A 27,960-nucleotide genomic window follows, 5' to 3' on the forward strand; every position below is an offset into this window, starting at 1 on the left:
TTCTAAAGCTTTTTTCAAACAAATGCGGACATCCTCAACATGAGGTTAGCATACCACCCCAAACATGTGACCAATATGAAATTGTCGATAGATGTTTGGAAGCATATCTCTGTCATTTTGTAAGAGATTAACAAAAAAATGGTTTGAATAGTTACATCTAACACCATGGTGGTAGAATTCCACTTATCACGTTTCAATAAAACTAATGTCATTTCAATCTCTCTATGATTATACACCCCCTAAATGGAAAGAGTTAACCATAAATAATATAAAAATTCCAACAATAAAGAATCAATTTGAGGATAACTAAAAGGTTGCTCGAACACTAAAGGAAAACTTAAATATTGCAAGAAACCGCACGAAGTAGCAAGATGACCAATGTAGTTTAGAAATAAAATTTAAGTAGATTGGGTGTATGTGAAGTTTCAAACCTTACAAACAATTATCGTTAAAAATATATGGAAAAACAAGTTAGGCCCCGAGTTCTATGGTCCATATCAATTTGTGAAGAAACTCACTCAAGTTGTGAAGAAAATTGATAATGTTCTTAAGTAATTAAAAAATACCTCAACAAGTCGAAGGGCCTAATGGAAGGTGTTTCTCGGGAGACAGAGGATTTTTGTTAACATCTCTCATTACCTATGCTTTGAGCATAAAATATTTCTTTTGAAAGCAATGTAATCTTTATATATATATATATATATATATATATATATATATATATATATATATAAAATAAAATAATTTTAATTATATATTAATTATGTAGAGAGGCACCACTAAACATAATGACCTTTGCTGAAAAGGCGCTTAAGACTATTTATGCTAGAGCTTTCATCGTAAAAGAATATTGATCTATAAATTATTATTCAATTTGTATAAACACATTTAATTTTATTAATTTTGATTTAACATGATAATCATTAATTAACTAGATTTCAATAAAAATATATAAATCTGAAATAAATTTTAACCATTATTATTAATAAAATGTAAAACTAAAGTAATGTTAGCAAAATTGGAAAAAAAAACCAAAATTTTAATTTTAATTAATAAAATTATTAATAAATAACAATAAAATCACTAACATTACATTACACTTTTTTTAAATATATATTTTATCTCTTAAATAACGTATTTATTTAATTAATTTAATTATTCTCTTTATGTGTTATTCAATTAATATAATTATACTCTTTAATCACTAATATATTTATTACTTATTAATATATTTATTTAATTACTCGAGCATTCACGGTTATGAAAAAACTAAGCAACGTCACACCATGTTTCACGGCAATTAAGAAATGTAAAACCATGTTTCTCTTCCATTCAATGTTGTGAAAAATACGGCGCCGACCCATGAAGAGAAACCTAAAACATATTTATAGAAGAATTGGTGCGGCACTCTCACCATTGTACCTTTCCATATTGAATCGAAGTGGAATGTTCAGCGTTGAAGTCTATTTTCAGCGTGGAAAATCGATATAATCTTCGCCTGTTGTACAGAAATAAGCGGTTTTGATTTTGCGATCTACACCTGCTGTGGTTTCGATTATTTCGGTTGAATTGGGTTAGGATTTTTATTTCCATTGAGTTGGCGTTAGGATGTTGTGCTTTCTGCTTTTCCAGGGTCAGTGAGTAAAGAGGCGATGGCACAGAATCAAGTCCAACCAGCAGAACACCGTGCACAACATCAACAAGCAGTTGCTAACGGCAACAACAATCGATTACTGCCGAAATCTCTGTATGTGGGGGATTTGGACCCAATGTGACCGAGGCCAGATATATGATCTCTTTGGGCGGATTGGCCCGGTGCTCACTGTTCACATATGCAGAGATGCCACTACCAACACTTCTCTGGGATACGCTTATGTCAATTATAGGTTCGCTGAAAATGCTAGTGAGGCTTTACGTTTATTGAATTCTGCGCCCCTTAATGGAAACCATATTCGGGTAATGTACTCACCCCATGACCCCAGCATCCGTAACTTCGTATCAGCCAAAATTTTTGTAAAGAATCTTGATAAAACAGTAGGCGAAGATGCTTTCTATCGTACTTTCGCTATGTGTGGGCCCATTCTCTCTTCTAATATTGCAACAGATGCATCAGGGCAATCCAAAGGATATGGATTTGTGATTTATGAACGTGAAGAGGGAGTGAAAAATGCAATAAAATATTTGAATGGTCAGTTTATCTATGGGGAACGGGTTTATGTTGCTCCATTCATGAAAAAGGAGCAGCGAGAACGAGAAAATGGAAACACCAAGTTCACTGATGTTTTTGTTAAGAAATTATCAGAGTCAATGAATGATGAGGATTTGAGATATTACTTTAGTGTGTACGGACCAATTACAAGTGCCAAAGTGATTAGCGATGCCGCAGGTAATTCAAAGTGTTTTGGATTTGTTAATTTTGAGAATGGAGATGATGCCGCAAGCTGCGTTGAGAATTTAAATGGAAAACAATTGATGGTAAGGAATGGTATGTTGGAAGGGCATTGAAGAAATCTGAATTGAGGAGGCAATATGGATTAAATCTTTATTTAAAATATTTGGATGACAGTATTGATGACAACAAGTTGAAAGAACTATTCTCTATTTATGGCACAATCACTTCATGCAAGGTAATGAGAGACTTTCATGGATACAGTAAAGGTTCAGGGTTTGTGGCATTTTCATCTCTTTACAAGCATCGCAAGCTAAGGTAGAAATGAATGGAAAACTTGTTGCTGGAAAATTTCTTTATGTTGATTTCGCTGAGCCAAAGGAGGAGAGAAGTGAAAAGTTATAGAGTCATTTATTCAAGTCTCACAATCCAATTGGTAGGGAACCTACTATTACTACCACTTTCTCCATGTATAGGCGTCGTTAGACGAAACCATCCAATTAGGATGGCACTAGATTTTAGTCTTGCATCATAGTTATATTTTACTCATTTATTTAATTATCTTTCTTTCCTCTTTCTAGGTGAGTTAGTTATCTTTCATGCAAAAGGAGGTGGGGAAGATAATAACCACTACTCACTACCACACTAGCTGTAACTTGTAAGCACTTCAATCTTTAATAGTTTCTATTTGGAAAAGGAATGAATACTTAATTATTTAATTAGATTTAAATGATGATTACTAAATTGGTCTAGTTACATGTTTACATCATATGATAAGTTAATTGTGCGTTGGTATGACACAATTGATCGTATTAGTTTATATGATTTAGATAATTTGAAATTAGTTGAAGGGCACCCAATGAAGCTATAACATTATTTCTAAGTGGCCATTAACTTCTTAGCAAAGGGCAACAAGAATGATAATAGGGTTTCCACAACTGTATCATTTTCCAACCAAGAAAGCTAAATACTTTTAAGGCATGTGCTAGATAACAGTTGTGGGAATTAGGGGTGATTAGAGATACTTCCACAATGAATAATATTGAAAAATATGAAATGTAATAATATGAATAGACTTTCTAAAAATATAATTTCTATTAATAAAAGCCATGTAACTAATTAAATTTTGACTTTTTCTAATGATGACATGTTTTGTGTGATGCAAAATGTAATATATATGTTTCCAATTCCATTAGATTTTATCACTTAATTAATTTTAATTTTATATTTTTTTATTAATTAAAATCAATACATTTTTTAAATTACAAGGCCTTTTATTTTTTATGCTACATGTTCCATTTCATGACTTAGATATTCTTATCCATTACCAAGATAATCCCCCATAGATTTTGTGAGAAGAAACCAAATTGTAGCTAACGAATAAGATCAAAGCCATAAAGAAATGCCCTCAAAGCTTATTCACATAATAGGTGTTCATGATTCTCCCTAATAGTTCCTCTTGTCTCAATTTATCTCATTCATTTTTACATACCAAGTAGTTTCACTATTCTCTTGTATATTATATGAAACATAGAGCTATACAGTGGCATCTTTTTGTTACTTTCATTAGTTTGATCACTTTGCTTCCTTATTAAGGGGCCATTGGAACTAGTGGCATGATTGTCACATTGAATAATGAGGAAAAGCTTGTATTAGAATACCTCAACAAGTGGAAGAGCCTAATGGAAGAAGATGCTTCTTGAGAGAGAGAAGATTTATATTAACAACATCTCTCATTGCCTATGCTTTGAGCATAAAATATTTCTTTTGAGGAAAAGGTAATCTTATGTATAAAAACTAAAATATTTTAATTATGGTTTGAGCCTAAAATATTTCTTTTTAAGGAAAAATTGATATTATGTATAAAACTAAAATAAATTTAATTGTATATTAACTATATAGAAAGGCTCTAATAGAAGTGAAAAAGCACTTAAGGCTATATTTAAACATGAGCTTTCATGGTAAAACAAACTTCATCCATCAATTATTATTGAATTTGTATAAATATATTTCTATTTATTAAGTTTTCTTTAATAAAATAATGATTAATTAATAAAGTTTCAAAAAAAATATATAAATATAAAGTGAAGAAAATTAGAAAAAGTATTATTAAATAAAAAATAAACGATTTAAAAAAAAAAAAAAATTAAATTTAAAAAATAAATCACTAGACGTTACCATATATCCTTCATGGTACATCCTTCGTTTTATATATATTTTGTCTATTAAATAACATATTTATTTAATTAATATATTTATAGTCTTTAATGTTTAATATATTCAATAATATATTTATTTAATTAGTCAAGTATTCACGGGTATGAAGAAACTAATAAACCTGAAACCATGCTTCTCCCAGTCTGTTTTGAATTGTCAGGATTGATTTTGCTATTCAATCTTATGAAAATTAGGATGCCCACCAATGAAGAGAAAACCTAACAAACCTTGCACCTATTTCGAAAATCCGATCCGCCACATATTTATCCCTCTCCACATGCCTAGTGAAGAAAGACATTCAGGAAAGTCGATGTGATCTTCACCTGCGGTAGAGAAATAAGCGGTTTTCATTCTCCATCTGCGGATTTTTGACCTACACTAGCCGTGGATGGATTTCTGTTTTTATTTAGGTTTAACTGGTATTTCGGTTGAATTGGGTTTGGACTTTTATTTCGATTGAGTTGGCATTTGGGAAGTTGTGCTTTCTGCTTTTCCAAGTATCAGAGAGCAAAGAGCAATGGCAAAGATTTAAATCCAACCAGCAAAACACCGTGTTTCGCAGCAACACCTAGCAATTGATAATGGCAACAACAACCAATTACTACCTAAATCTCTGTATGTGGGGGATTTGGAGCCCAATGTTACCGCGGCCCAGATGTATGATCTCTTTGGGCGGATTGGCCCGGTGCTCACTGTTCACATCTGTGGAGATGTCGTTACCAACACTCCTCTAGATATGCCTACGTCCATTACAGCTCGGCTGAAAATGCTAGCGAGGCTTTAAGTTTCTTGAATTCTACACCCCTTAATGGAAACCCTATTCGGATAATGTACTCACCCCATGACCCGAGCATCACCAACTTTGTATTATCTAAAATATTTGCTAAGAATCTTGATGAGCAACTTTGTATTAGCTAAAATATTCGTTAAGAATCTTGATAAAACAGTAGATGCAATAAAATATTTGAATGGTTAGTTTATCAATGGGGAACGGGTTTATGTTGGTCCGTTCATTAAAAGGGAGCAGCCAGAACGATAAAATAGAAATGCCAAAGTTTAATAATGTTTTTGTTAAGAATTTATCAGTCTCAGTGGGGAATGAGTTTATGTTGGTCCATTCATGAAAAAGGAGCAGCCAGAACGATAAAATGGAAATGCCAAAGTTTAATAATGTTTTTGTTAAGAATTTATCAGACTCAATGAATGATGAGGAATGATGAGGATTTGAGATATTAGTTTGGCGTGTACAGGAAATTCAAAAGTGTTTTGTATTTTCTAATTTTGAGAATGTAGATGATGCAGCAAATTCCTTCCAGAATTTAAATGAAAGAAAATTTAAGGCAAGTAATGGTATGTTGTAAATATGGAACAAATCTTTATTTAAAGTATTGGATGATAATATTGATGATAACAAGTTGAGAGAGTTGTTCTCAATTTATGGCACAATTGATTCATCCAAGGTAATGGAGGACTTTAATGGACACAGTGAATGTTCAGGATTTATGGCATTCTCATCTCCTTTTCAAGCATGCCTAGCTATGATAGAAATGAATGGAAAATTTGTTGGTGGAAAACCTATTTATGTTGCTTGGGCTAAGCTAAAAGATGTGAGAACATAAATGCTACAATCTCATCACCTAAGTTACTTAATCCAATTGGCAGTGCAACATAATCCATCATTTTCTTATAGCTATAGCTTACACATCTTGCCTGTGAGTGGTTTCTAATTTAGCTATCCTCTTTTATAACCATCCAGTAATATGTGTTTGTATGTGTGTTTAGATATTTTTTTTAATCAAAAAAATATTAGTATTATTGGATATTTATAGTTTTTGTAATGATATTATTTCTAAAAAGTTTCTCTCTAGCAAATTTAATTTTATATATATATGAATTCTAATTTTATTGGTTTTGTAAAGATATAATTTTTAAAATAATTTCTTTCTAGGAAATTTGATTTTCAATAGTTTGTTTTTGTTGTTGTATTTTTTTTAAGAATTCTTTTTGTAATGATATTATTTCTTAAAAAAAATAGTTTCCTAGCAAATTTAATTTTCATTATATGTTTTTTTTAAATAGTGTGGTTCATTGTATTCAAGATCCATACATATCCATTAAAAACCCACCTAAGCCTAATTTTAGAGGTATTTCGTCTCAAATGGGTTACTTTTTTAGCTTCTGACACATTGCAGAAAAAAGTTATAGCGAAAATGCCATGATGACCTGTTTGGAGCAGCGAAACCCTAGAATCCAAAGCTTTGATACCAAATGTTATGAAATATCTAGAAGCATTGTTGTGTACCATTTCTATTATCCAACCAAATTGGATAAACGAAACAAGGTATGAATGTAAGAAGGACGAAGAAGTGTGGCCACTCATTCAAAAGTTGCAAAACATCTCAGTTCAAACAATATTGCCAGAACTTGACGAGGAAGGAAAAATCATATTGGAGCCTGGAGCAGTCACAGAAACAAGAACCTTACATCTATGAAATCGATCAATTTCAAAGTATCTCATCAAGTGGAAGAACTTACCTTCTGAATATTCCACATGGGAGGACAAATATTTTATACAAAAGCATCAAGAACTACTCAAGCATTGAGGACAACACTTTTTGAAGGAGAGGGGCATGTTAGGTCCCTATACTACTAGTGTAACCCCTTATTGTTATTAGTATAACCCCCTTATTATATTGTTTTTCCCATGTAGTCCCCATATTGTTATTATTGCTCCCCATAGAAGCCCACTATTATTATTATTGTGCCCTTACATTATTATTGTTATGGCGGCTCTAATTATATTATGACCCCTTAGACTCCCATATCTAGAAAGGAGGTCTTGTCATTTGTATCATCCAGGAATTCTTCATTTGTGTAATGTAAAGGAGGTTCCCCCACGAGGAGGCTGAATCCTAAGACGTTGATTTATATTTTCTATCTTTTTGTGGTTGGATTCATAACAGACACATGGATTGTGAACATGTGGATCTCTTTCCAATCCCCTTACCAATTTTAGAATAGTTGGTTCTATTTAATGTTGAAAAACGAGATGAGAAGCATTCTTTCATTCATTTATTCTTTGATCATTAAATCATATCTTTATTTATCTATGTTTTACTATTTGTATCCACTCTTCTACCACTCATTTATATGTACCCTTACATTAAATATATATATACACACACACACACACATAGATCATCTATTTTATTAATCTTGCTATTATATATATACCATCTCTTTGGCCTTGTTATCCTACTGACTTTTCTTATTCATTCTAATTACTGCACTCGTTTATGTTTTTTCATTTATCAGAAACATTATTATTATTATTATTATTATTATTATTACAAGGCATTACAAAAAGTACACCTTTTTTGAACTTGGTACTACAGAAGCAAAGTATATTGTAGCTTGTTGCACATTGTGAAGGAGTATGGATTCATAAGCTACAATGTGGCTTGTTCGACCAGATGCTTGAATCGACTATGTTGTTTTGTGATAGTCAAAGCTATGTGAAGCTCACAAACAATATAGTGTTTCATGCTACGATAAAACATATTAATATCAAGTACCAATTTATTCGTGATATGGTACATAAGGGAGTGGTGAGGCTGTAGTATGTCTCCATTAATGAGCAGATGGATGACATTCTCACAAAGCCTTTCTCTCAGGAAAAGTTTGTATATTTCAGAGACAAACATGGACTAGTGAATAACTCCTCTCTCAGTGAGAGGGAACATTGTTGTGACATCAATAGGGGTATGCCTCAAAATGTTGGTAATAACAGGAGCTTGACTCACACTATTTATTGGTGGATAACAAGGCTATGGCTCAGACTATTGGTTGCAATAGGAGCATGAATCTAGTTGTTGGTAAAATAGCATGAGAGATGAATATTCTTGAAAGAAATGTTATATGGGGCCTAGACACTTGTCGAGTGGTTACCTGTTCAATATCATGGCCTACAGAGAGGCCCTTGGATTTGGGACATGGGTTTTGTTAGTGTCAGTCTTTCCATCCTTCCTCCAGTGATCAAATATGCTCTTACAAAGTGGTCTTAGAGTTTCCAAGTCAAATTTTGTCATTTCAAAGAGTTTTCAAACAAAATTTGGTCACTAGGCATTAGGTCTAGGGTTTGCTTTAACTCCTTCTAAAGTTGTCCAAATGTCGGTCCATGTCACCATTCATCTGAGTCTATCATCATTCATAGGGTTTTCATTACCATCTCAGTGTCTAATGAGTCATTGTACACCTTGTTCATGCTTCATTTGTGCCTTGGCAAGGTCATTTCCCTCTCCTAGGGTTTTGAAAGCCAATTTCTCTTGGACGGTCAAATCATCGGAAAAACTTGTATTCTGATGTTCATACACCTTCCCCTGTCCTTAAAGTGCCTTACCAAATGCTTCCCATCCCTTAGATCCTCCAAATTCCTCATTTTGGCACAAACCCTAGTTTCTAGCTACAACGTGGCAATTTTCTAGGTTGGGCCTGTGTTTTGCCCTTTTGGACCCCTTCCCCTCGCTCAATCTCTGAAATTATACTTTCCCCTACTTCCTAACATCCCTCCCAACTCCCAAAAATTTCCCCAAGAATTTAGAAGCCCCCTATCCCCTTCGTTTCGCTTCATTTCGACAAAATTCCTTGTTTCACACATCGGGACAAGTCGCACTCAAATGATGTTCCAGAGCAATAAAAGATGAATTTTGAAAAACTGAGAGAGGGTTTTGTCCACAACATGCCAAAGAAGAAAAACCTCCTTCACGTTTTGCACAGGTGTCATGGTTTGAGAGAAATGTCAAGAATACCGTTGCCTCAGGAGAATCAAAGACACCTCAGAAGTGACCTTGGGAAAATAAAGTTTTCTCCTAGATTGGTTGGCCAAATGATTTACTTGATGGGTAAAATGATAACTAGACACAAATAGATTTCCAATGAGATATCATGAGCTAAATTTGGGGTTGAGGAAGGCATTAAAAGGTTGACTGCAACAGCACTCTTCCTTGAGGCAGCCTCATTTGGCACTTTTTGACTAGTCTTGGGAGATTTGATTTTTGACAGGGAAAATGAACTCCAAATTGAAAACTTCTGGTTTGGTTGGAAAGTAGACTCAAATACCTTTCCAACGAGCTATCCTGCACCTGATTCTGACACCAGGAAGGCCTCCAAAATCCTCCTGCAAAAGCGCGACCCGTTGAGCCTGGCGCATGACCCGTTGAGGGCGCGCGACCCATCAGGGCACCTCCAGCAGTGTAAAAATCACACAGGCGCGACCCGTTGAGGCGCGCGACCCGCCAGGGCACCTCCAGCAGTGTAAAAATTACACAGGCGACCTGTTGAGGCACGCGGCCCGTTGGGCAGTGCGCGCGACCCATCAGTGTTTCCTCCACAGAAAATTACCAGCAAGCTGCCAAGGAACCACAAATTGCCAAATTTTGCAAGGTAGGCCCTCCATCATAAAAAATTATTGCTTGCTACAGTTCAAGAAGGTCATGATTGTATTTGTAAAAGTCTCCATTTGCAAGTGAAAGTCTCCATTGTGCTTTTGGTTTGAAGTTGTCAAGTTGCTAGGGTTTTATATGCTGTTTTGAGGTATCCCATTGTTCTCATTTTTCTTCCATCTCCCATTTCATATTCCTTATCATTCTATGTAAATTTCCCTTCCAAATATGTGAAAAGCCCTAAACCCTACCCCCTTTTCCCTAAAAAATCAATAATCAAGCCCTAACCCTACCTCTCATTATACCCATGTAAACAATGTATATAATTATGCATATGCAATGATTGTTGCAATGTTTTTTCCCTTGAATCCCTGTTTTATATATTTATTCCCATTTTCTCTTTAAAAGTGTCCCTCCCCTAACATTTCCCTCGTGCTCCTTGTCCCCTTAAAACAACATTTTAATCAGTAGTTTTCAAAGCAGAAACAGCAGTACATTTCAGCCACTTTGCTCTTGAAACCATGTCAGAAACCGAAATCGACTATGAGCAAAGTGATGACCGTGAGTCAACACCAGAAGTTGAGCCTGCTCTGGAACATGAAAAACCACTATTGGGCCCGAATGCATGTGTGCAAGGCAAAGATGAAAATGTTCCAAAGGCGGTTGGCCAAGGCACAAAAAGGGAGAAAGAGGCCCGATCCCCTCCATATCTTGGCCGAGGCTTCACTGAAGGACCAAGGCACTAAATAGCCCAGCCACAGCACAAATCCCAAGAAATTTTGAACATTTTGGGTCAATTTTGATTTTTCAGGCAATTTACAGGTTTTGTCCACTTACGGGTCTCACCCCCCGGCAACCCTTCATCCTGGCAACTCCATTTTGCAAAAACTCAGCATTTCCAGATTTTTCATGAGAAGTTACATATGCTCATCAATGGACTTCAGATTTTATGAAGTTTTGGGCCTCCAGAAAGTCAAAAAAGGAGCAAAAAATGACTTTCTGCCACATTTTTGAGACACAGAAAGCAGTCTTGGGAGATTGCAATTTTGGAGGGGCAAATGACCACCAAATTTAGAAATTCCAGTTGGGTTGGAAATTAGACTCACATACCTTTCGAACAAGCCTACTCTTGCTCAATTTGGACACCTGGAAGTGCCCCAAAAGTGGTCCCAAAGGCGCGCGACTTGTGAGGCAGAGGCAGCGACCCGTCAGACAAATTTCTCCAAATTTGAGTGTACAGCTCAGAAAAACACAGTTTGACCCTGTTTTACTTTTTGGGGTGGATTATTATCCTCTTTGATGTAATTAATGTACTTTTATGACACTTTTACACGTATGTACCTCTTCTAGAAGATTCATTCATGAGATAGGTGAAAATTAAATGAATGAATTGGTTTCCTAGCTTACAGAGGCAACTTGTTTTGACTGCCTAGATTTTAGTGCTCAGTTTAGAATTAGTTGAAACAGCTCCTAGAAGGGTGAGCTCGACCCCTAGAGGCAAGGGAAGAGGTTGGCTTGCCTATATTATGATTTTTCTTAGTCATTTTCAGGGGTTGGAAGGTTGGACTCTTGAGGGAGAAGCTATCATTGTATTATTCATTATATCTCTGCAATTTTTGGCTAAGGAAGACCAGGGTTTTGCAGTATTTTTTGGGATCCTTGTGGTTACATGTATTGATGGTGTGTTTCTCTATGTACCTGTAAGTGTGTTATGTGAATCATTTCCTTTCTTTTCCTTCTGCACATTAAGCAAACGAAGTGTTAAAGTAAGAATTCATGACTGTCATGCTCTTCTTTTAAGTTTGTTTAATTTCAATGTTTTCTATTGTTTAAGGAGAAATAAAAGTTATTGTTTGCTCTCCTTAGCTACTTACCTGTCATTCCTGACCATCCACCTCAATCAAATGCATCAATATTGTCTCCTACCTCGCCCCAAAGAACCCCCTGCAGAAACTGTGTCCAATCCCCGCACCCAAAATTTCCATCCCCTCAATTTGCCACCAAAAACCCTAAAAACCCCAAATCAACCTTTTTGATCAGTTTACTAGCCTAAAATCAGTGTTACCCTATTGGTCATCTCATCCATTGAAGATTTCACCGAGATAGACCGGAGAGAGCCCTCTCCAGCCCCGTAGGGCTAGCTACGAGGCTAAGTGGTTTGATGTTGCCTTGAGGTTTACCTTTCTCAGCTTGAGGTGAAATTTCAAGCTCTAACAGGTTTCACTACCGTTTGACCGTGGGAAATGACCACCCTGAACTAGTTAGAGTACCAAGAGGTGAGACACCCACCAGATCATGGTGACTATTTGAATAAGTACAATCGTTTACAAGGGCTAACCAAAGTTGTGGTACACATTTATGATGATGCTCATGTAGGTCAAGGGTATTGACTTAGATAAAGGTGTTATCGATGAGATTTACCTTTGTTTTAGAAAGATCATGTACATAGAAAACATTTGGATAATCATTGTGAATACCTACCAAGTTAAGAGGGAGTGTTGAAGAATGAAATTATAGTTAATATTCATAATCCTTGATGTATTTATAATATTATGTACAAACACGAAATAAAATGATATTTTAAAACAAAAGAAGGAAAATTAAAAGAAAAGAAATCAACGAGAAACCCTAAAATTAAGATCTTTGATAGTCCATACTATGGTAAATAACATATTTACTATCAGTTATTACTCGTAATAATTTAAGCAAGTATTTTCATAAAATATGTAATAGGAACAAAAAGTAAATAAATGTACTTACGAAGAGTCACTTGCCGCCATTATTTACATGATCTTCAACACTTTAACAAATATGAGAGTGTGAAAACTTACTAGAATCTAATTTACAAAGATATATGATTTTATTTAAGAAACATGTCTCTTGTATATATTGGGTATTAAATACACTCGAACCTTTTCATTTTACAAAAGGACTTATCACACACATATCTCTATCTCTCACACATTGTGATAAATACATTTTAATTTCATGGTTATTAGTTGAATTTTTGAAGTGTGATTGTTTGATGAAGATAAAAGAAATATAATATATATTCACAAGTAATTACCACGATTCATAAATAAAGTAGTTGTATCAATCGCACTGAAAGATGAACAAGAGATCAAACTGAGCAAAACAAATTGCCAAAATATTTTGCAAAAATAATTACAAATTGCATGGATTTCCGAAGATCATTGTGAGTGATAGGGATACCAAATTTAAAGGAAACTTTTCTAAAGCTTTTTTCAAACAAATGAGGACATCCCTCAACATGAGGTTAGCATACCACCCCAAACATGTGACCAATATGAAATTGTCGATAGATGTTTGGAAGCATATCTCTGTCATTTTGTAAGAGATTAACAAAAAAATGGTTTAATAGTTACATCTAACACCATGGTGGTAGAATTCCACTTATCACGTTTCAATAAAACTAATTTCATTTCAATCTCTCTATGATTATACACCCCCTAAATGGAAAGAGTTAACCATAAATAATATAAAAATTCCAAAAATAAAGAATAAATTTGCGGATAACTAAAAGGTTGCTCGAACACTAAAGGAAAACTTAAATATTGCAAGAAACCGCACGAAGTAGCAAGATGACCAATGTAGTTTAGAAATAAAATTTAAGTAGATTGGGTGTATGTGAAGTTTCAAACCTTACAAACAATTATCGTTAAAAATATATGGGAAAAACAAGTTAGGCCCCGAGTTCTATGGTCCATATAAATTTGTGAAGAAACTCACTCAAGTTGTGAAGAAAATTGATTATGTTCTTAAGTAATTAAAAAATACCTCAACAAGTCGAAGGGCCTAATGGAAGGTGTTTCTCGGGAGACAGAGGATTTTTGTTAACATCTCTCATTACCTATGCTTTGAGCATAAAATATTTCTTTTGAAAGCAATGTAATCTTTTATATATCTATATATATATATATATATATATATATATATATATATATATATAATAAAATAATTTTAATTATATATTAATTATGTAGAGAGGCACCACTAAACATAATGACCTTTGGTGAAAAGGCGCTTAAGACTATTTATGCTAGAGCTTTCATCGTAAAAGAATATTGATCTATAAATTATTATTTAATTTGTATAAACACATTTAATTTTATTAATTTTGATTTAACATGATAATCGTTAATTAACTAGATTTCAATAAAAATATATAAATCTGAAATAAATTTTAACCATTATTATTAATAAAAAGTAAAACTAAAGTAATGTTAGCAAAATTGGAGAAAAAAACCAAAATTTTAATTTTAATTAATAAAATTATTAATAAATAACAATAAAATCACTAACATTACATTACACTTTTTATTAAATATATATTTTATCTCTTAAATAACGTATTTATTTAATTAATTTAATTATTCTCTTTATGTGTTATTCAATTAATATAATTATACTCTTTAAAACTAAGCAACGTCACACCATGTTTCACGGCAATTAAGAAATGTAAAACCATGTTTCTCTTCCATTCAATGTTGTGAAAAATACGGCGCCGACCCATGAAGAGAAAACCTAAAACATATTTATAGAAGAATTGGTGCGGCACTCTCACCATTATACCTTTCCATATTGAATCGAAGTGGAATGCTCAGCGTTGAAGTCTATTTTCAGCGTGGAAAATCGATATAATCTTCACCTGTTGTACACCTGCGTGGGTTTTGATTTTGCGATCTACACCTGCTGTGGTTTCGATTATTTCGGTTGAATTGGGTTTGGATTTTTATTTCCGTTGAGTTGGCGTTAGGAAGTTGTGCTTTCTGCTTTTCCAGGGTTAGTGAGTAAAGAGGCGATGGCACAGAATCAAGTCCAACCAGCAGAACACCGTGTTGCACAACATCAACAAGCAGTTGCTAACGGCAACAACAATCGATTACTGCCGAAATCTCTGTATGTGGGGGATTTGGACCCCAATGTGACCGAGGCCCAGATATATGATCTCTTTGGTCGGATTGGCCCGGTGCTCACTGTTCACATATGCAGAGATGCCACTACCAACACTTCTCTGGGATACGCTTATGTCAATTATAGGTTCGCTGAAAATGCTAGTGAGGCTTTACGTTTATTGAATTCTGCGCCCCTTAATGGAAACCATATTCGGGTAATGTACTCACCCCATGACCCCAGCATCCGTAACTTTGTATCAGCCAAAATTTTTGTAAAGAATCTTGATAGAACAGTAGGCGAAGATGCTTTCTATCGTACTTTCGCTATGTGTGGGCCCATTCTCTCTTCTAATATTGCAACAGATGCATCAGGGCAATCCAAAGGATATGGATTCAATAAAATATTTGAATGGTCAGTTTATCGATGGGGAACGGGTTTATGTTGCTCCATTCATGAAAAAGGAGCAGCGAGAACGAGAAAATGGAAACACCAAGTTCACTGATGTTTTTGTTAAGAATTTATGAGAGTCAATGAATGATGAGGATTTGAGATATTACTTTAGTGTGTACGGACCAATTACAAGTGACAAAGTGATTAGCGATGCCGCAGGTAATTCAAAGTGTTTTGGATTTGTTAATTTTGAGAATGGAGATGATGCCGCAAGTTGCGTTGAGAATTTAAATGGGAAAACAATTGATGGTAAGGAATGGTATGTTGGAAGGGCATTGAAGAAATCTGAATTGAGGAGGCAATATGGATTAAATCTTTATTTAAAATATTTGGATGATAGTGTTGATGACAACAAGTTGAAAGAACTATTCTCTATTTATGGCACAATCACTTCATGCAAAGTAATGAGAGACTTTCATGGATACAGTAAAGGTTCAGGGTTTGTGGCATTTTCATCTCTTTTACAAGCATCGCAAGCTAAGGTAGAAATGAATGGAAAACTTGTTGCTGGAAAATTTCTTTATGTTGATTTCGATGAGCCAAATGAGGAGAGAAGTGAAAAGTTAAAGAGTCATTTATTCAAGTCTCACAATCCAATTGGTAGGGAACCTACTATTACTACCACTTTCTCCATGTATAGGCGTCGTTAGACGAAACCATCCAATTAGCATGGCACTAGATTTTAGTCTTGCATCATAATTATATTTTACTCTCGAATTAGTCACCGGAGATTCCACAGTAAGAACATTTTTCTGCCAACGTTTCGAATCCCAACCGGATCCATCATCAGGACAACAAGAATGGTTTGATAGAAGAAGAGCAGTTTTTTAGGGTTTAAATAGAAATGAGGAGAGAAAGGAGGTGAAGGTCGGCTCTCAATTTTTGAGAAGTCAACTGCCTCTTGATTTAATTGATTTATTTAATAATTTATTATTATTATTATTAATTAATTTTTTATTTTTTTTTACGATAATTATTTTAATTAAAATTATTAATATAATAATTAATTATATTAATTATTATAATATATATATATATATATATATATATATATATATATATTTTTACTTATTAATATAATAATTAATTATATTAATATAATAATTAATTCTATTAGTATAACAATTAGTTATTTTAATTATAAATAGTTTAAAAATTAATTACTAATTAAAACCTTTATTCTTTATTTAATTATTAATGATTATAATTATTAATTAATTATTATTAATTGATATATTTATAATAAAATTAAGGGAAAAGATTATAATTACATTAATTATTGTTATAATATAATAATTAGGGATTAGTAATACCTATAATACCAAACCAATAATATATATTTTAAAAATGGATTATATATATATATATATATATATATATATATATATAAAATTTAAATGGATATGATTATAATTATTATAATAACAATTATTAATGTAGTAATTGATTTTTTAATTATTAATATTAATATAATAAATAATATAATAATTAATATACTACTTAATTAACTATACTAATATAAATATGATAATAATTAATTTTACTAATTATTATTATTAATATAATAAATAATATAATAATTAACTATTTAATTAATATAAAAATGATAATAATTAATTTTATTAATTATTATTATTAATATAATAAATAATATAATAACAATTATTAAGATATAATGCTTAATTAATTATATAAGTATGATATTTTAATAATTAATTTTATTAATTATTATTATTAATATATTAAATAATAAAATAATTAAGTATTAAAATAAAATACTTAATTAATTATATTAATTTAGTACTAATAAAAATTAATACTTAATTAATTATATTAATTTAGTATTAAATAATACTTAATTAATTATATTAATTTAGTATTAATAAAAATTAATAAATAATTATTAATTAAGAATTAATAATAATTGATTAATAATTAATTAATAATAATTAATTACTAATTAATTAATAATAATAATAATTAATTAATTACTAATTAATTAATTACTCATTAATTACTTAATTAATTAGAAATGAATTAGTAACTATTATTATTATTATTATTATACTGATATCGGGTTAATTTTTATGATTAGGGGAAACCAGTTACTACTAATCTCCATGCCATTGTCTCTGTTGAGATTATGCGGGTGTTTGAAAATCTCAAGAGCCTCTCTGATCTTTCGCTTATGGTGTTGCTCTTCCTTGGCGATAATGGAGGCGTTTTCCAAGAAGACATGGTGCTTAGTTTTTGACGAATGTTCTGCGAGGGTGGAAGAACGAGACCTTTCATTCTTAATATCAGCTCCATGTTCTTTGAGTCTGGTCTACAGAGAGCGGCATGTTTCTCCAATGTAGCTTTTTCCACATGAGCAATCGATCTTATAGACTCCTTTAAGTTGCTGTTTATCAATATTATCCTTAACCGATCTCATACTTTGTCTGATAGTTCCAGGGGCTGAGAATTGCGTGCTTATGTTTTTCCTTCTTAGGAATTTCGCAATCTTATCTGTAACTCCATGATTGTAAGGAAGAAAAACCCTACCCCCCTCAGGTTGATCTCGGGCTCTAGGTTCATGAGATAACAACCTTTTCTCCGCTTTCTGAATTGCTTTTTTAACTTCATTTTCTTTGTAGCCTAAACCTTTAAAGGTTGAGACTAAATGCCTCTTTTCTTCATCCAGATGATCAGCGTCAGAAATTCGAAGGGCCCTGATAGCAAGAGTGTTTAGAACACCAAGCTTCTGGGCCTGATGATGGTGGGAGTCAGCGTGGAGGTAGTTCTCTATATGGGTGGACTTTCTGAAGACTTTGTGCCCTATGGAGCCATCATCTTTTCTCATGATGAGGATGTCTAAGAAAGGAATGCTCATGTTTTCTTCAAGATGCATAGTGAATTTTATTTCTGAGGAGATGGAATTTAGGTGAATAAAGAACTTGTCAAGTTCTGCTTTACCATGAGTCCATTTTATATTAGTATCATCGAAGAATCGCTTCCACCATGCTGGTTTCAAAGGGTACGAATCCAGGGCCTTCTTTTCAAAATATTCCATGTAAAGGTTGGCCACGATCGGTGAAAGGGGGGATCCCATCGCCACTCCAGTTGTTTGCTCATAAAATGTTCCTTGGAAGGTGAAAACTGTTGATCGCAAGCAGATTTCGGCCAATCTTGCAGTCACTGGATCAGAAACCTCTCTTATAACTTGAATGGCTTCTTCAAGAGGAATCTTGGTGAATAGGGACACAACGTCAAAGCTAACAAGGAGGTCTCCACGCTCTAATTTTTCATTCTTAATGAGATTCACAAAGTCATGGGAGTCTTTGATGAAAGAATCAATGTTTCCGACAAGGGGCCTGAGGATTTTTGCAACGTATTTAGCGAGCTCATAGGTTGGGGACCCAATTGTATTGACAATTGGTCTGAGAGGGACTCCTTCTTTGTGGATCTTGGGTAGCCCATAGATCCTCGGGATGCATTCATTTATTTAATTATCTTTCTTTCCTCTTTCTAGGTGAGTTAGTTATCTTTCATGTAAAAGGAGGTGGGGAAGATAATGAATTTGTTGAATAGACTATAGATTAAAAAAATAAAAATAAATAAATCATCAAAATATTCTTGAAGGAAATAAATTATTTCAAACACTAGCAAAGGAAAAAATATTTTAAGAGTAACCTTGACACAATGTGTTATTACAACTAATCTTCAAGATATATTTAGTAACATCTACAGGGACACTATTAAGAATTAACTAGTTGTTAGAAGTTGTGATTCCTAAAATTAAATGAAATAGATGTGCAATCGCCCTGAGAAATATTGACAATATTTTCTCCCTTCTTCATCACTAACTAATTACTAATTGACAATTGCATACACATAAAAATATAACACAACAAATGTAACATTCAAAAACATTATCATCCAAATCCAAACACATAAACACACAAACCACTTAAAGAATCCAAACAAAGATGTACAAAGCATTCAAGGCAAGAAACATAGACTAAATTAAAGAAGATAATTATATGTTCATGCCAAGAAAATAAAACATAATGTGAATTCTAAAGTTAATCTCAAATATATACATAATAATGTTAATCTAAAAATGTGACATTGTTGCCCTCAACTGGAACCATCTTAGATCCATCTAACACTAGATCTATCATGCGCCGATAGGGATTAAATCTCTCAAGGTGAAAACCTTCCTTTTGGAGTGCATAATTTGAGGAAAGGTTTACACCTCGAGGGATTTTATCCCTCTCGGCACATGATAGATTTGTTGTTAGATGGATCTAAGCTGGTTACATATTCAATTTTAGTATAACGTAGTATCAAAGAATTGACCCTCCAATCAACCCATTATGTATGTGTTTGTGGCCTCATTTGCATCACACTTAGAAAAAATATTTTCTCTACATAAATTCCAATTTCCCCACACAACCCCTTCATCTAATATAGTTAAACAATCCACACACTCTCACCATATATCTTTCTCAATGACAATTATTGCCATTGCCACTGTTCTGCTCATCCCTAATGCCTTTTTCCATGTTGTTCAAGTATGCTGCAGTAGTGCAACCATCAATTAGACAATTACCATTATCGTTAGTCATCTTTTTATCTCCATCAACCAACATCATTTCCCTTGTCCCTCACCAATGTCGACAAATTGTTCCCCTTTTAAACTTCAACAAAATACCCCTCCACCGATGTTAACAAATTGGAGCACGAACCATAAGTAAAAATTTTAATTATTATTTTTTTAATATTGTCTAATACTGAGTTTAGTTAAAATTATATTTAATAAAATAAACTGTATATATTACACTTTTAAGTTAGTTTAATTTTTAGTATATTAGGATTTTTAGTTACTAGTTATTAATCATAACAATTTTTTTCTATGTGGTTCACAGACCTAGAGATTGGTGATCGTTACATCAATAGAATATTTGCACTAGGAAGATCTGCCTGAAGGCATCACTTCCTATAGGCTCAATCATAGGGTCAAAGGAATTGAACACATGACCTCTGAATAGCAACAGTGATTTAATGGTGGGGAATCCACCAATTGAACTAACCCTAGAGGGTAATTATTAGGTATTAATTGAATAACAATAATAATAATAATAGTAAATCTTCAAGAAGAAATTCAAGATGGAACATAACACACTACTCGTTACCCAAACAATGAGAGAATTTAGCAAGATATTGGAAGAATTTGAGAAGAAAATTGTTTGTAATGAGACTGTAGCAATGAATTGTTTTAGCCATCTCATGTAATCAATTAATGATGTAACTACCAAACAACAAGACTCTTTGTTAAACCTGGAAATCCCACCTCGCATTCCCAATTCTCGATATTCATATTCCATACCGAATCCTAAAATAAGTATACCTAATCCTCATAATATGATGATTCCTAACTAATTTCCATCATACCCCAACCAATCAATTATCACATACCAACAATGGTAAATTTTGAATTGTCGAAATTTGACAGTAATGTGAAGCATGATGTGGCATGGTTCAAATAAACAAGAGGAATATTTTGAAAATCATAACATCTATAGTGATGATGAAAACATGAAGCGTGAATCCATGCAAATTTAAGATGACACATATAACTAGTATATGTGGTGGAATAACTAAACATATACAACCAATTGGAATAAATTCAAAGACGAATTCAATAAAAAAAATCACGATATCAATGAAGAAAATTTCTTCAAAGAACTCACCAGAATACAACACAAAAAAAGTGTGGACGAGATACTCTAGAACGTGAAACACTGGCTACAAGAGTACATGGATTATCAATTCAGTACCTTATTCAATCATATAATATTTAACTTAAACCCTACCTCGAGAATGAATTTAGGCTTCAAGATATTACAAGTATGGAAAAATCAATTTGTAAAGTAAAAACAAATGAGAAATATTTTTTTTTACCAAGATTTGATAAATTATAGTCAAGAAAAAATCATGTACAAACTACAAATATCAAAATTTTAAAATTTCTTCCACCTCATTTAAGAGAAGATGTAAAGATTAGTCTAGAAGTCTAAAGACTAAAGGGAGGAAAGCATAAATATTATGGAGAAAAATGGGACCGCAAACATAAATGTATTAAAAGAAATAATAAAAAAAACCTATGTACATATTAAGCAAAAAATGATTCATATTGTGAAGAGTTAGATGAACGGGAAGACAGAAATACGCAAAAAAAATCTATATTTTGAAAATGAAGAAGAATTTCAAATATTAGTTGTGGCTATCATAGGTACTTCCAAATTACAAACATTAAAATTAAATTGACATACAAAAAATAATAATATGGTGGTCTTAATAGATATTAAAACTACATATAGTTTAGTAGACATGAAATTGGAAGAAGACTCAACCATTTGTATATCTGATGCCGAATATGAAATTCATAGTAGCAGATGGAAATCAGATTGAAAATGTGGGGAGGTTCCAAAAGGTTGAACTAAAAATTAAAAACTACAACTTAGAATCTCCTTTTCACATGTTGCGTCAAGGAGGAGTAGATGTAGTCTTAAGAATACGGTGGCTACAAAAATTAGGCACCTATTTTGCTAATCATCAAAAGAACTTTCTTAATTTCAAATGGCAAGGACATAGGTACAAATTATTTGTATTTCGAGCACCCCATAATAAAATTGTATCTTCTAAGCGCATGATGAAGTTAATTTGGAAAGGAGCACCAACCTATCTGATTCAGCGTCGCATTACTACAAATGAGGGGTGTTTAGGATATTATCTTTAGGTGGGTGTCTCATATTATTGTCTTAAAAAATTGTCTCTATAAATACACTATATAACACAAACATTATTGTCTCTTAGGGGACAATTTCGTGTTTGTCTCTCAAGAGACAATAGTTGGGATTAAAGACATATTGTCTTTATAGAGACAATAAGTCTTTAATATTAGCTATTGTCTCTCTAGAGACAATAAAAAATGTATTTAAAAGGAATAAAATATCACATTTGTCTCTTTAGAGACAATATAAGACAATGAATCTAGAAAAATATGTCACCATTGAAATAAATCAATATAAAATATATCTAATTTAAAATTAAAATATAATAACACTCGTTAATTCATGTTAGGGCATAGTGGGATAGAACAAACAATATCCTACTTACAAGGAAAGTGGTGTTCCATTAAGCTAGCACCCTTTAAAGAATTATGTGTGGAGTTATAGCAAACCTTGAAATTGAATATGTAGTCATTGATTTAAAAAATACTCGATGCATAATGGAACAATATTTATAAAATCTATAATCATGCAACACCTATTTTTAACTTAGTAAAAAATAGCTCCTTGGAGTTCACTAAATTTCACACCCTTGTAGCATGACCCACACAAAAAGATAATAATACATAATAATCTACAAATAATTTAATCTAGTCCTAAAAGAAAAGTATCCCAAAAAGGCTTCAAATGGATTCATTGAAACCATTACCGCTTGGTTTGATTGATTGAAGCAAAATGAATAGCTATTTTAACCAATTTGAACTCTCATGTCTATATGAAAACCTCATTTAGCAAACTAAATAGCTCCTTTAACCCAGCCTATGCTCGTCCTTGCCATGTCTATATCAAAACCTCGATTTTGTTATCTGTCAAATGATTTTAATATAAAAATGAAAACAATGGAAAGTCTCCTACATGATCTTAGATCCAAATTAATTTAATTAAATTCTTGAGATGAAATATTAATTTCATCCTAATTAATTTTCTTAAACAACCCCCTGCATACTAGTGCATAAATATTGCATATTCGTGTCTCCTACTACCACTATGTTAGGTCCCTATAATACTAATGGTGCCCCCATTAATATTGTAGTTGTATCCCTTATTAATATTGTTGTGCCCCTATTTTCCCCATATTGTTATTACTATGCCCCATAGAATCCCTCTATTCTTATTTTTGTGCCTTTATATTATTATTGTTAGGTCGACTTGGTTATATTGTGACCCCTTAGACTGCTATATATAGAAAGAAGGTTTTGTCATTTGAATCACCCAAGAATTATTCATTTATGTAATGTAAAGGAGGTTGCACCCTCAAAGAGGCTGAATTCTAAGGCGTTGATCTATCTTTTCTATCCTTTTGTGAGCTGGTTTCATAACATTTGGTATCAGAGCTTTGGATTCTAGGGTTTCGCTACTACAAATAGGTCATCATGGAATTTTTGCTATAACTCTTTTTTTGCAACGTTTCAGAAGTGAAAAAAAACCCATTTGAGACGAAATCGCACTGAACCTCGGGTCTGAATTTCAGAGCTTTTCGCGCTATATTTGTGGAGATATGATCTGAGAAAGTTGGCCTTTTTGCAGACTCCTAAATTACATTCCAAACAGGTGACCTGGGGAAAATCATCATGACTTTTTCTCTAAGCATCAGATTGAAATTTTGTCAGAATTTACAGAAAGAAGACAGACTGTAGTTTCTTGTATATATTTTTTAGAGCCAAAGGTCAAAACAGTGATACATGGCATGTCGTACAAGTTCACTCTACTGAACTAGTCTATAATCACGTCACTTTAGGAGATTTGGCATAACTCTTCCCTGGAGAATCCGGTTTGGATCAGACTAGTGGCATTGGAAAGAGGACACAGAGGGCTACTGCAGATGGCAATTTTAGAATTGGAGGATCTGAAATTACAAAGATACATCAGATTCGATATCAAGCTCCTACAAAGTGAAAAAAGGTGTGTAGTTTTTTTTGAATTTTTGCATAATCTTGGTTTGAAAAATTAGTTTGAAGGAATTCAAAGGGCATAGTAAAAAATTATTATCGGTAATTGATGCCCCAAGGAAAGAAAATGCAAACACCTAGTAAGCAACCTGAAAGCTCTAGCATGACTCATGAAGAAGAGGAAGAAATGCAACATGATATATCAAAATTACGACACCAAGTGCAACAAGTGTCACTTGCACAAAAAGTAACAGAATCTAAGATGGATGGTTTAAATAAAGATGTAGAAGCTAATATGGATTGTTTAAAGAAAGGTGTAGAAGCTAAGATGGATGGCATGGAAGCTAAGATGAATGGAATGGATGCTAAAATATATGGCATGGATGATAAGATGGAAGAATTGAAGATAAATATGAATAAGTTGCTGCAAGAAATGGTCACTAATGGTGAAAGGGTAGTAAAGGAAACTCATGATGAGAATAAAAGAAATGTTAATCATGATTCCATAGAATCTAATGTTGGATCGAAGACCCACCATATTCCAAAAATCGATATGAGGAAGTTTGATGGCAAGGATCCCGCAACATGGATATTACAGATGAAGCAATTTTTTGATCTCAATAATGTGCAAAACACACAAAAGGTACGTATTGCTAACGGAAACAACAATCAATTACTGCTGAAATCTCTGTATGTGGGGGATTTGGAGCCCAATGTGACCGAGGTCCAGATATATGATCTCTTTGGGCGGATTGGCCCGGTGCTCACTGTTCACATATGCAGAGATGCCACTACCAACGCTTCTCTGGGATACGGTTATGTCAATTATAAGTTAGCTAAAAATGCTAGCGAGGCTTTACGTTTATTGAATTATGCACCCCTTAATGGAAACCATATTCGGGTAATGTACTCACCCCATATTTGTGATTTATGAACATGAAGAGGGAGTGCAAAATGCAATAAAATATTTGAATGGTCAGTTTATCGATGGGGCAGCGAGAACGAGAAAATGGAAACACCAAGTTCACTAATGTTTTTGTTAAGAATTTATCAGAGTCAATGAATGATGAGGATTTGAGATATTACTTTAGTGTGTACGGACCAATTACAAGTGCCAAAGTGATTAGCGATGCCGCAGGTAATTCAAAGTGTTTTGGATTTGTTAATTTTGAGAATGGAGATGATGTCGCAAGCTGCGTTGAGAATTTAAATGGGAAAACAATTGCTGGTAAGGAATGGTATGTTGGAAGGGCATTGAAGAAATCTGAATTGAGGAGGCAATATGATTAAATCTTTATTTAAAATATTTGGATGACAGTATTGATGACAACAAGTTGAAAGAACTATTCTCTATTTATGGCACTATCACTTCATGCAAGGTAATGAGAGACTTTCATGGATACAGTAAAGGTTCAGGATTTGTGGCATTTTCATCTCCTTTACAAGCATGCAAGCTAAGGTAGAAATGAATGGAAAACTTGTTGCTGGAAAATTTCTTTATGTTGATTTCACTGAGCCAAAAGAGGAGAGAAGTGAAAAGTTACAGATTCATTTATTCAAGTTTCACAATCCAATTGGTAGGGAACCTACTATTACTACCACTTTTTCCATGTATAATCGTAGATAGATGAAACCATCCAATTAGCAGGGCACTAGATTTTAGTCTTGCATCATAGTTATATTTTACTCATTTATTTAATTATCTTTCCTTCCTCTTTCTATGTTTTTTTCCGCTTGGTTATTCTTTACTCTACCATAAAAAGCCCCTAAAATACCATTTACCCAATATTACTAATAATATTTTTATTTTCACATCTTTTCATTAACCTATTTGTATACCTTTTCAGTATTTCAAATTAATGTTAAATATTTTACTACCAAATCTAGATTTTCCAAACAATTATCTGGTGACTTTCACATTTTAGATTTATTTATTGAAGTATATTATATAACTTATTGTTACATCCTCAAAGATTGCCCACATGCTACTTTGTCTTAACTACAGAAGTGAAGACTCTTTAGGGGTGATTTTTGTTCAAACCATTCATTTTTAACTTTACATTATCTATTTCGGGATGAGTGGTTTGTAATTTAGCTATTTTCTTTTGTAACCATCCATTAATATGTATATGTCTCTCTATTTAGAATTCTTCTTTAATATTTAAATTTAAAAATTATTAGTATTATTGGAAATTTATTGATTTTTTAGTGAAGTTTATTTCTAGGAAATAAAATTTTCAAAAGTGTTTTTTTGTTTTATTTTTTTAATCCTAAATTCCTCTTTCAATTTTAATCAAATTATTATTATTATTGTTGGAAATTTATTGTTTTTGTAATGAAGTTTATTTCAAGGAAATTTATTTTCCAATATTAGTTTTTTTTTATTTTTACTTTTTAAATCCCATGGTTCATTAGCTGAGTGAGTTATCTTTCATGTACAAGGACGTTGGGAGGATAATAGTCACTCCTCCCTACCACATTAGCTACAACCGCTTCAATTTTCAATAGCTTATATTTGGAAAGGAAATGAATTCTTAATTATTTAATTAGATTTAAATTATGATTACTAAAATAGTTTATTTACAAGCTTACACCATAGGATAAGTTATAAACTGTGTATTTGTATGACACAATTTATCATATTAGTTTATATGATTAGCTAATTTGGAATTAGCTCAAGGGAATCTAATGAAGCTATAAACTTATTTCTCTGTTACCACTATCTTCTCAACAAAGGGAAACAAAAATGATTTAATAGGTTTTCCACTATTGCTACATTTTCCAACCAAGAAATCTAGATACTCTAAATAAATATACATACTACACTTGATCTTCATCACTTTAACAAATATGAGTAAAAAGGTAAATTGATAGACTTTCTAGAATTTAATTTACAAAGAGATATGATTTAATTTAAGAGACGTGTAGCTTGTGTATATTGGGTATAAAATGAGTTTGAACATTTTCATTTTGCATACACACTTATCCCTCACATATCTTTATCTCTCAAACATGGTGATATACATTCAATTTTAATGGTTATTAGTTGAATTTATGAATCGTGATTGTTTGATGAATATAAAAGAACTATAATATATATTCACAAGTAATTACCATAGTTCATAAATGAAGTAGTCTTATAAAAATGAAGAGGAAAGACATCAAACTTAGGAATACAAATTGTCAATATTTTGCAAGAAAAATTACATTGGATGGGTTTAGTGATGGGGATGCCAAATTTAAAGGAAACTTTTCTAATGAGTTTTTGAAACAAATGATGACATCCATCAACATGAGCTCAACCTACCGCCCCAAACGTATGACCAAATTTGGAAGCATATCATTGTCATTATGTAAGAGACACACACAAAAAAGGGATGCAATAGTTACATTTATCACACCATGAATGATGAGGATTTGAGATATTATTTTAGTGTGTATGGAACAATTATGAGTGCCAAAGTGATTAAGAATGCAAAAGGAACGCAGGTAATTCAAAGTGTTTTGGATTTGTCAACTTTGAGAATGAAGATGATGATGCAAATTGTTTTGAGAATTTAAATGGGAAGAAAATTGATGGAAAGGATTGGTATATTGAAAAGGCACTAAAGATGCCTGAATTTAAGAGGCAATATGGAGAAAATATTTATCTAAACATTTGGATGATAGTATGAATGACAATAAGTTGAAAGAACTATTCTTTATTTATGGCACAATCACTTCATGCAACGTAATGAGAGACATTCAAGGACACATTAAAGGTTCACTATTTGTAGCATTCTCATTTGTTTTTTAAGAATTCATTGCTATGGTAGAAATGA

The 27,960-nt window shown here is 32.7% G+C and overlaps 2 pseudogenes; both read left to right on the plus strand.

Annotated features, from left to right (window-relative positions):
* Positions 1-1,652: 1,652 nt before the first annotated feature.
* LOC149159202 (polyadenylate-binding protein 4 pseudogene) lies at positions 1,653-2,794 on the plus strand (annotated as a pseudogene).
* A 12,770-nt stretch (positions 2,795-15,564) lies between these two features.
* On the plus strand, positions 15,565-25,429 carry LOC149159203 (polyadenylate-binding protein 2 pseudogene; annotated as a pseudogene).
* The last annotated feature ends 2,531 nt before the right edge of the window (positions 25,430-27,960 follow it).

Source organism: Pinus tabuliformis, chromosome 5_2 (genome assembly GCF_031772625.1).
Source record: "Pinus tabuliformis cultivar Carrire ecotype Pingquan chromosome 5_2, CPIR1, whole genome shotgun sequence".
NCBI lineage: Eukaryota > Viridiplantae > Streptophyta > Pinopsida > Pinales > Pinaceae > Pinus > Pinus tabuliformis.